Here is a 12,524-nt window from a genome sequence, read left to right as displayed (position 1 = left end):
GGGAGGAGGGAGGGAGCAAGAGCGAGAGCGTGCGATGGGAGAGAGATATGGCATAGAAAGAAGCAGTTGGGGAAGCGGGTGTAATAATGTGACGGATGGCGCTTGTATGACATGGCTAATGAAGCACAAGTCTGGAGATCTGCACGGTGGGGGTGCCCTCTCCCACAGAGAGACGGGGAGAAAAAAATAACACACGCAAAATAGCTGCTGTTACAGCAGCCGGAGTTTTTGCGAGAGCAAGCAGAATTTCCAATGACCCCATGACGTACACGTACACCTCGAGGCTATTTTACCTGGCTAGAAATGCTGTGAAGCACTAATGAAAAAAATATCCTTCAGCGACAATAGGGAAAAAAACGGTTTTGTAAAGCATAATTTTGGGGGCCACCGTGGTTCAATGTATATCAATGATTATGATTATGTCTTTAAGCATGAGAAAGGCTAAACTGTGTGTTTGCAGCTGCGGTATATTTGTGGTGGGTTTTAGTGAGGACCCAGTATGGAGTTCTGTTTCATCCTTTCTTAAAACAACCACTTTACTGATCCTGACCATTATAAACACCTCTCAAACTTAAATGGCACGTGTAGGACTAGATCTATGCTTACAATTATTATTTGACCCCAAAACAGTACAGTTCGGAATATTTAGGATTAATCAAGCACGGCTTCTTCTTAAGTCAGTTTGTTCTATTTCGATTTAAAGCTTTCGTGACTGCAGGGATTCATCTTCTTGGTTCTTTTGGTAAAGTAATAAAAATAAAACATAATGTTATTATTTTATAATGTTGTATTTGTATTATTTTATAATTTCCCTTCTACGTGACTTTACCGAAAGAACCAAGAAGAATAAGAAGATCACTTTGTTCTATTTAGCTTCCTCCTTCTCTCTTGGCCTTTCCTTATTCTTCCTACAAGGCGCGCCGGAATACGTTAAAAGCTGACATTAAACTAAAACGGTCACTTGGACGTGGCCCTTGTCTGTGCCCTTCTATTGTGCGATGGCATCCCAAGGGGCGTGCTTTAGCCAATCGTGATCCATAACAGCGATTCTTCACCCCTCCCCCCTCCCCCCTTCCCCCCAAATGTTGATTCGCTATGCAAACAAAAATGGGGTTTTTTTGCTGGTGCAAGCGACAAAAGCGGGGAGCGAGCGACTTTGCTGGGAGATTTTAATTAACAATCTTCAGTTAAATTCCGCGGGCAAATCATCGAGCAGATTCACGAACTTCAACATGTCATCAATGGCAACGGTTCATGTGTGGATCGAGATGGGCACGCGGTGGTCAAATGTCATGCCCAGAGCCTTGAAACATTTGTGGAAGGCTCCTTGCAGATAAATGTAAATTAGATGGTCACCTAGATGTAAATTTAATTAACGTAGATGTAAAATTTTGATATAGAACTTTCGTGACTGCAGGAATTAATATTCTTTGGTTCTTTCGGTAAAGTTACGGAGATAGATAGAACTATTTTTTATTACCTTATTTTTTTTATTCACTTTTTTTTGTGACTTTACCGACAGAACCAAAGAATAACGTAGGTGTGTATATGAATTAAATATATTATCAATTAAAATATGAATGCATATGAATATAAATTACATCGATATAAATTAAATTGATTAAATGTAAATGGCCATGTAAATGTAAATTAGATGGTCACGCCATGATCAAGTGCCACGCCCAGTGCCTTGATACATTAGTGGAATGCACCCTACAAATAACTGTAAATTATAATTATTAAAATAGTAACGGGTGGTGCTGAAGCGTAGTTACTCAGCTCACAAGTGGAAGGTCTCGAGTTAAAATCCCAATCTGAGATCAAATTAGACCTCTCTTGGGTCCATAAAATGGGAAATCAAATTGTGAGAAGTCATCACCATGAGAACGTGGACATTTTTTTTTTTGCACCACTTCAACGTTTATCTGCTCTTGAGTATAATATTCACGTTGGAACCTCATTTGCCAGTAAAAATATAATTGTTTTTTTACCCTTTTATCTGGCAACAAAACTGACACCTTTTTACAAGGAATCATGTTTGCATAGACCACAATACCTGCAGTCATAATGCAAACAAAAAACAAATAATGCAAACAAAAAACGCAACTCTGGTAATGTGTCTCGGGTGTGGACCAATCAACTTCAAGGACAGTGCACATTACCAGAGTTGTGTTTTTAGTTTGCATTATGACTGCAGGTATTGTGGTCTATGCAAACATGATTCCTTGTAAAAAGGTGTCAGTTTTGTTGCCAGATAGAAGGGTAAAAAACCAATTATATTCACGTTGTTCATAATCGTTCCTCAGAATGGGGTCATAAAATTACATTTATTGGAATGCGTTTGTATGATGATGCTCTGAGATCGGGCAACAAGCGAGTTAATTTTGACTATTTTTTTGATGTACGTACATGCGTACAGTACAGTACATTCGAGCTAAACTTAGTTCGTCTTTGGCTTGTTTGGACATTTTGCAATATTTTCGGATCTGTGCCAGTCAATTCTGTGCTGGAAAATTAATGAAGTTTAATTGGAAGTAGAAATGTTCAATTAAAAAATACATATAATTCCGTGTAAAAATCTGGTATAAAATATATATATATTTTTTCGAATACAACATTTAATTTTGAATTGACTACAAATGCAAATCTGCAATCGAAGAGCAAGTGAGTTTATCTGTACGTATACATTTGGTATGTATGCTTCTCCATGCCATACGTTGGGATAATATGCCAGATACTCAAATGCTCTGTAAAAGGGCGGTTATAAAATGTTAATGTTGCTTGATTTTAATATAAATTACCCACTGACGTAATTTCCGTGTGAAAACATCTCACCTTCTCTTGGTGTATTTCTTAAACTTCAGAGGTGTTCACAAATTCCCGTGGGTAATTCCGGTATCATATTCGTGCTTATTGAGCCTTGCACAGTTAAATTAAATTTAAAAAAATCCTACTAGAGTTTTAGTTTGGCACTTAGGCTTGTGTTTGACTTTGCACAGAATTATGACATCCCAAGTGCTCGTTAATGGTGGCAGTGACCCCCATATTCCATGAATAAAACAAACCTTGAAATCCACCAATTTAATTCTGCTTCCTATATTAAATTGAAGCTTTTCGATGTACCAACAAAAAGTCAAGAAACCAATTAGACAGCGCCACTAACATATTCGGAGTCAGGACTAGTGTCAGCTTTGTCGATGGTTGTTACCTGGACGTTAGGAATTATGCCAAAAAATAAACACGAAGCCAAAACAAATTATCGTGCTGAAGTTGGCCGTGCTTAGACACCCAGAGAGAGAAAAAAATATGACAATATAATAAAAGAAAACGATTTAATTTATTTCAGAGAAACGAATCCCTCATGTGTCATCATTGAGGACAATTGAAAGGTCAAGTCTACATTGGCTGCACGAACAGGGATGTTTATAGTTGCTCTGCCTGTCGTGGTTGCATTGAGCTTCAGATTTGCTGGGATTTAAAATGCTCCTTTTACAAGATTTTGTATGGGCTTGCTAAACTCACATTGGTCAAGCCTCCCCTCTATTGTCAACCCCCAAAAATTTCAGATGTTATGAAAGGGACAAATCCATCTTAGCCGAGTTACATAGAATCCGAATTTCATCTGAGATTATAAATACTAAGCCAACGTTGATAGAATTAGAAATAAACACAGTGAATTAAAAATAAAAATAGTGAAAACATTATGAGCAAAAATGGTGTGCTGAAAACAATGCCAACTGTAACAATAGGTGCTCATTCACATCTCTATCAGCTGATGGGTTGCCGTTGCATGGCTCAGATACAATGTGCGACTTATTTTCCAGAGTCGGTATTAAACTGAGGGTTTTGGGATACTGGTGTTGCACGATTCCCTCAAATCCCGTGGGGAAAACTGCACTTTACTCTCACAACATGGAAACTTTTGATTTAAAGCTTTCCTGACTGCAGGAATTCATTTTCTTGGTTCTTTCGGTATAGTCACGTAGAAGGAAAATAATACAATAATAAAAATATAAAACAATAAAAATTCTCACGACGTTTCGACTGCAACACAAGCAATCATCATCAGGTGTGAAATCCACAGCAATAAAATTTGTGTTGTAATCGAAACGTCGTGAGAATTTTTATTGTTTGATATTTCTATTATTTTATTATTTCCCTTCTACGTGACTTTACCGAAAGAACCAAAAATAACATGGTAACTCTTCATGACTCATCAACCTTTTCTAGTGGTGCGCCCTGTTAGAGTCCACTTACGTTAGATTGAGGGCATTTGTGGGCAGCTACTGATATGGAGAAACGAATGTATTATTGAATAGTGTGCCTGAGAGGAAGACACAATCCAATGTTTTTTTTCTTATCTTGTAAATACTTATTGGAGAGTATATTTAGTATATTGATGATATTTATGTAGTTTATATTTTAGTTTTTTTTTTTTACGTGGTGGTTTGGCTGCTGCAGCTCCTTACTATTAAAATTTCTTCCCTTTATTACTGCTAACCCTACCTCCTCCCTTTGTTGCTGCTAATCCTACATAATGCCGAACATAATATGACTTTGAGACCCCCCCCCACCACCTATGCATTCCATAAGTAGTGACTAATCCCATATCTGCATTTTCCATAAATATGCTAAATTCATCTGTTGATATGCAAATTCCTTTGTCAAGGCGCCCTTCCTCCCCTAACCCAGCTTAAATATACGCTGCCAAGCTTGGTGGTGTTCATTCAGATGCTGTCTTTCCGACAGACCTGTTCTTCACCTGAGGACGGCTGCTTGCGTTGTGGCCGAAACGTCGTGAGAATTCTATTTGATTATGTTTTATTTTTATTATTTGATTATATCCCTTCTAAGTGACTTTACTGAAAGAACCAAGAAGTTGTAAATACTTACCAAGGTGGCATATCCAGGGCTGTCCAACGTGCGTTTGAATTTTTGTAAGATGTCATTTTTTTATTTTAAAATACCTTTCTGGTACGATGCCCAAATATTCTGGTCTACAGCCGTATTATTTGATACAAAATGAACTTGTGTTACATCACTAGACCCCAGTTCTTAAATCCACTTTCAAGTATCCTTTCCACCATAACAAAGTGTAAACCTCGTCTTGAGCGTACAGCCTCGGGGTGCAACAGTACATTTAAGAGATTTTTTGTTTAAGTTGTACAAACAATCTTTGCATAATTAACTTACTTTGAAGTTATTGTCCACTGTGGTGTGAATGTATACAATTAATGCATTATATATATGAGATTGCATAATTCTAGTACTTGTAATAATTTGATTTTTCAAACGCACATTATTGAAACTTGTGCGTAACTTGATTTCGATGCGCGCGCGAAATGGGAGTTTGGTCTTCAGGAAAGTGCATCCCGGCAGCCATTTGTTAAACAAGGCCTGACTCTGCTGATGTGTCTCTGAAAGTCACAAATGCTTTCATGGTCTGCATGTTTAAACACAAAATGGTTATTTTTGTTTCCATCGTGAGACAGACTTTTGCCTATTTAAATATGAATGTATTACCCACCAGCCATCAAAATTTGCGCATAATTTCTTGCTTGTGTGTAAAGATTGTTTATCGCCCACCACACTTTTGAGAAAGGCAATTGAGAAAAACGAATTATAATTTTTAAAAAACTTTTCTTTCTTATCAGCTTACTAAACACATCAGAACATTATTATTTCTTGAGCGATCACGTTTGAGAAGCGCGTTGTATACCCTATTTACAAGTCACACCATACGTAATAAACAGGAACAGGTAACCAGAGAGGTCATTCGCGTTTTTAATCCGCACTCACAAGAGAAATTGCACACTTTTCAACAGCTTGTTCTGGGCACCTTGCTGGGCTCTTACAGACTCGTAGTCAACAAACTTTGGGAAGACAGATCACGTAAACTTCAGCCTCTTTGCCCCGACCACTAAGAATGCTTCTGCTACTCAAATAGCAATGAGTTGTAATTTAACCTTCCTTGCATTGCCTACACCTAAATTGGCCACCTGTTAAACAACGTGACGTTGTGTGGGGATACACCAGCGATACACTCTCACAAAATGCTAGCTCACCAGTGAGTAGTATATCGTGTCAAAGTAGATGTAAATGAAACTGCTGCTTTTGCTATACTTTACCAAGATTTATTCAAACCCTTTGGATGTGCTATTTGTTATCGTTCGATTTCAATAAATATCCCTTGCCATCATCACCACCACCACCGTCATCGTTGTCATCATCATCAATTGTGTGGCCCCTGCACGTGTGATGGTACAAATAATATTTAATTTACTGTATTCATGCATTGAATTCATGCAATTATGTCATGATGAAGCTGTGCAGGTGGACTGATTACCCAGTGATCAGTGCCCTGAACTATGAACCTGCCAAACCTGAGTTAGTTTCCTGGCCAGGGCTGCCATCAGTGGTGAGTGATATCTCAACCAGGCTTGGGCCCCCCCCCCCCCCCCGCTTTACCAGCCCCCACCTATCCATCGAACAAAGACGGTGGCCACCACATCGCGTGCTTTCAGATGTGCTTTTGCGGCCGTCTGGAACGCTCTTCCTTCCGATATTAGGAAGCCACTGGAGCCGTGCACTTTTACATCTAGATTGAAAACTCATTGCTTTAAAACAGATTTTCGTTGTCCTTCCACCGCGCTTCCAATTAGCACGGGTTGGATACGTACGGTGCGATAGAAGTTCAAAATACATACATGGCATGGGGGAGGTCTTCCTCCAGCAGTGGATTGACATCGTGCTTTAAATGAAGCTGTGAAATCATTAGTTTGAGTTTGCACATGCAGCTTGGAACTGAATATATATATCTGTGTCGGTACATTTTAATTGTATTCTTAAGAAAACGCATACACTTAAATAATCTTACAAGACACACCCGGAGAGATATAATGAGAAGCATACAAAACCAATGGAATTGAAATGCAGAACATTTCAAAGAAGTTGCGAGAATTTGTGAGAGAAAAAAATGGAATTATGTAAAGTTGAAATAAATTGTGCAAATTGAATCGGTGAAATAAAACAAGTTTTTCACAGGTCAAATATTCAGTGTTCACGACCAACATTGTGTTCTTACATCGTGGATAATTGAGATTTTAAGGTTATGCAATTATGCACCATTCATAGTCAAAAGTATACGTTTGGTTTTTAAAATATATATATCTTCTTGGTTCTTTCGGTAAAGTCACGTAGAAGGGAAGTAATAAAATAATAAAAATAAAACATAATAGAATACAATTCTCACGACTTTCGGCCACAACGCAAGCAGCCGTCCTCAGATGAAAACCAGATCTGTCGAGGCGACAGCGTCTGAATCATTCAGACGCTGTCACCTGAGGACGGCTGCTTGCGTTGTGGCCGAAACGTCGTGAGAATTATTTTATTATGTTTAATTTATTTTATTTTATTATTTCCATTCTACGTGACTTTACCGAAAGAACCAAGAAGATGAATCCCTGCAGTCACGAAAGCTTTAAATCGAAATTTATACGTTTGGTTTTTAAAAGATATATATATTTTTATATAACATGAGTAATTTTTCTCATGTGGACGTAAAGGATTTGATTGCAAGAGTCCGTATATTGATGCTTGTATGTATGGTTGTAGATAGAAGAGAATGTGATTGAAGTCTCATAGATCCCATCAGTGTGACTGAAACATTTACATTCATATTGACCAAAATATTGTTCACGTGCATTTGTTACAACTGGGTCTATTGTGTGTCAATTCAGCATAACTATTATTGATTATGGGTGTTGTTTTGGTAATACATCTGTGAAAATTGATTAAAGTCATTATAAATCATGGAAAAAAAGTCAACTGTATGAAGAATAAAAGGTACGTGATAGCAAAATAAAAATCAGTAGTTTTTAAGGTTCGATCGATATTATTTCTGTGGATATTCAAGCATGCTTCTGTTTCTAGCAAATATACACGTGAATGTTGAACGTCTTTCGTACCCTACGGATTCAGCTATGAGTAATTAGGTACGCAAAGACACATTTAATCTTAAATTGAGCAAATTAAATGTCAGTATTGTTATTTCAGTATTTTAGCTAAAGCTGTCGAAAATTACCCATGACCGTTTATTTGTCGCCTTCCAATGTAATTAATAATTATTTCAGGGCGATTACTGCAGGAAAACGTACTGTGGATGATTCCTACAGGAATTGCTGTTCTTCCGTGAGTGATTCCGATGTTAAAATCCCCATTAATTTGAGTGGATTTCTAACGGCGGTGTTGCAAATATGTGCGCAACAAAATGGGATTCTATTGTGATTCTATAGGGAATATAGCTTAGCTACAATTCAACTATTCCGAGCATACATAGCGTGATCATAAATGCTGATTCCAGTCGGCCAAAATACCCAATGCGATGCATTGGTCGATGACTATGCATGCAAATGAATCTATTCCACCCCTCTTCTTGGTTATTTCGGTGAAGTCACGTAGAATGGAAATAATAAAATAATAAAAATAAAACATAATTAAATAATTCTCACGACGTTTCGGCCACAACGCAAGCAGCCGTCCTCAGGTGAAGAACAGGTCTGTCGGGAAGACAGCGTCACCTGAGGACGGCTGCTTACGTTGTGGCCGAAACGTCGTGAGAATTATTTTGTTGTGTTTTATTTTTTTTATTTTATTATTTCCCTTCTACGTGACTTTACCGAAAAAACCAAGAAGATGAATCCCTGCAGTCACGAAAGCTTTAAATCGAAATTTATTCCACCCCTATTCCGGAATCGCGTTCAGGCAACAAAGGGGGGCACGTGGGGGGCCTTGACAGCTGAGTGGAGGCCAGCTGAGTCTCAGTCCATCCGTGGTCGGGATGCTTGTAGCAGCTGAGTGTACAACCAAGGCTACATATTCACACGTAGCTGCACCATGTGTATGCTAGTCTATAGCCAAGGTTACATATACAAATAGCTGCCACATGTATGCACTTACACCTCGTCGCTCTGTGTATTGCCCAGGCTTGGTTGCTACGTGCATTATTCTAATAATTACACTGGTCAACACACTTTTTCTGGCATAAGGTATTCCAACGGTTTTAATGTAATTTTGTGGTGCTGATTCCAAATCTGGCATCAATTTTTGTCTATCGCATCAGGTTTTTGAGATATCAAATATTGCATTTTCAATAAAAACTGCAGAAGAAAAATATTAAATAAATGTGGATATCTACATAAAATGATATTATAAACACACTATCCTAAAAATACAGCACCATATTTTAACACTAAAGCAGTCACTGACTCGCAACAACTTGCAATCATAAGTGACATAGTTAATTTCGGGTAAAATCAATGAAAATGGGGTATGCCGATAGCATAAAATGAGATGTGATAGAGCAAATCTGAGATCAGATTTGGAATCAGCACCCTGAAATTAGTCTAAAACAGCTGCAAAAGCCCAGGCCAGAAAAAAATGTTTTTTTTGTTTACCAGTGTTATACAACAGTTTCCATTCAAGTGCTATAAATGTTGTTTTGTTGTAATAATTTTAATGGTTTCTTATCGAGAAGTGCAGACTGGATGTTGTAGTGTCATCGTGATGAATTGATATATTGTTGCCAGGCATTTGCATGTAAAGGCAATATAAATACATAATATATAATTGTGTATTGGTTGGGGATTGATAGTGTTGCTAGCGACCAATTTTGAATTATTTTACCATTTAGCAAAACTGAATATGCCCGACACAAACTGCAATTGGTTTCAAATCCTGTTGTATTCATCCACAAGATTGACTCAGCCTAAAACAACGTTTCATATAGATACGTGCATACAGTACATTGTGTCAAGCATGACAAGTACATTAACCAGTGGAAATAGCAACAGATAGTCAAAGACAAAAAAATGTATCTTTAAATTCACTATGAACCAGTCACTGAATGGCATGCAGAATAAATTGCGGCGAATACATAATGTTCCTGTGCAGAGCAGACTTAGCACTGCCACTGCAAATGACAATAATGTTTGTTTCCACAGCTTTGCGCCACGTGTGATGGTCCACTTAGCACCGGGAGTAAGCTGAAAAACGTAATGCGCAAAAAAGTTGCCCACGTGGTGCTTTGAACAGCGTGACAATACAAAAAACGACCTCTGCGTACATGTTGCCTCGTACGGCGGGGAGTCCTTGTCCCTCCCACAAAGATGCATCTTCAGGGGGCACTGATTTGTAAATCCAGTCCGTATCATATTTCAAAAACATCCTCAAAATCCCTGAACGTTCACGCCCTTGTCAGCACAGTACACGACGCTTTCTCCGTGATTTATTCAAATTGCCACCGTTGTTGTGATTTCTGCAAGCGCGTACTCTTTGTTATATTTGCCCCGCGCAGCCTGATGGAACTGCCAAATGCCAAATGATGACTGAAGATGTGGTGGGGGGGGGGGTATGGCCTGAGATTGTGCACATCTCCCCCCTACCCCGCCGTCTCTACCCACCATGACAAACAGCTCCAGAATAAAGAATCCGTGGGCTTTGTTGTGGATGTGAAACAAGCCCACCTGCGGTGCTCGTGACATTGGTAATGTCAACACGAGCTACGTTTTTTACATTAAGGCCAGGTTTTAATAGCGCGCTGTATACATTTTGTTTTTGCAGACTACGGCGCGACAGCGGAGTAAATAAACACTTTGGTAGAGTTAAGAAAGTAAAACACTTCTAGATTTGAAGTTTTCGTGACTGCAAGGATTCATATTCTTAGGTTTTTTCGGTAAAGTCACGTAGGTGAAAAATTAAAATTAATAAAAGTAAAATAAAATAACAATAAAATAGAATAATATAAAATAATATAATATAATAAAATATTTTATTTTTATTTAACTTTTATTAATTTTAATTTAAAATTTTCACCTATGTGACTTTACCGAAAAAACCTAAGAAAAAGTAAAACACGTCAAAATAACAAAGGGGAAACAGCACGCACGCTTGACTCGGCATCCTGCACACGGTGGTGTAGACATCCTACATCTCTTAAAAAATGAATTGTGGAGATCAGGTGGCTAATAATATATTTTAATGCCAATGTGTCCCCATGCTTAGAGTTCAGTGGACGTTTGACGATTGACTCACAACCGTCATTGCTTCGGGTTTGATACAATGCGTACAATTCTGTGGGAAGTCAATACGCACAGTGGTCATCCTTTGGATAAACCAGCCCTCGCAAAAGGAATGTGGAACAACAAGAGATGATGACAATTGTTTCATGTTTTGTATACAGTGAGACACGGTGACTTTTAAATGCATGTAGACTGCGCATAAATCTCAGGCCACAGATGCATATTTCATTGCAAAAAAAGCAGCTGAGTTGGTAGTGGGATACGAACACAAATCAATGATGAATGTGGTGAGCTTTTTTTTTATGTGCACCTATATTTCATTGCACTTTGTACACAAATTCAGATATAGTACATGCAGTGTTATGGGAAAAAACTCCTAAAATGACTATGTTACCTGGACTGTACATGTATGGCCTAAAATATACCTTGCTATCATTATTAATACCGTCTTATTATAAAGGAGAAAGATATTGAACGATAGCATTTATGGCAATGTTTCATCTCTACAGTCAAGGGAGGGCAGTTAGATTCATTTTGACTAAGCGTTGGAAATTGGACTTCACAGTGTGGTGCCTTGAAAACATTGGGCCATTTGCAGACAGGATGTAAGTGATTGATTTTCCATTAAAATGAGTATCAACGATTAGGAAATCAACCAAGGTCATCTTAAGGATAAACTCGCACCCACCATGGGAGTAGAATTTCCACCACTAACTCAGGCCTGCCAACAGAGATGACCACCAACCCCCATCGCTCGATTGATCAAGGAGACACTTGTTTGCCTGAAATTTAACAAACCCGTTATTTCCCGAAAACCCAAACAAATAGCATCTGAGATCTGATGGAATCTCAGAAGCTAAGTAGCCCCGCTTATTGCTTGCATGGAAGACTGCCGGGGGAATACAGCGCCACGGTGGTGAGACGTTAACTACCTTGCCTGGTATACAGGAGGTCGTGGGTTCGATCCTAACCCTGATGCCTGCTGTATATTTGGAGTTTCATGTTCTCCTCGTGGTCGCGTGGATTTTTCTCCGGTCCTCCGGTTTTTCCCTCCACATTAAAAAACATGCATTTAGAGTATTTGGCTGCTATACATTTCTACACGATAAGCCACTTCGTTGGGATATCATTCGTGACCAGGTCGCGTCTTAAAAATTGATATATAGTAGTAGGTTTTTACCCTTTAAACTGGTACAAAATTGACACCTTTATACAAGGCATCATGTTTGCAATAACCACAACACAAGTAATCAAAATGCAAACAAAAAGAAACAACTCTGATAATGATAATAATGTGCACTGTCCTTGAAGTTGATTGGTCCACACCCGAGACAGCTTTCCTTAGAGCCTAGTCTCCATTGGTGTTGGACCAGATGACACCAAAAGGCGTACAACTCAAAAACAGTGCACTATCAGAGTATTGAGAGCTCGGGGTAAGCATTTACA

This window comes from Lampetra planeri, chromosome 2 (genome assembly GCF_965212315.1).
Source record: "Lampetra planeri chromosome 2, kcLamPlan1.2.h2, whole genome shotgun sequence".
Classification (NCBI taxonomy): Eukaryota; Metazoa; Chordata; class Hyperoartia; order Petromyzontiformes; family Petromyzontidae; genus Lampetra; species Lampetra planeri.
This window is presented reverse-complemented; position numbering follows the sequence as displayed.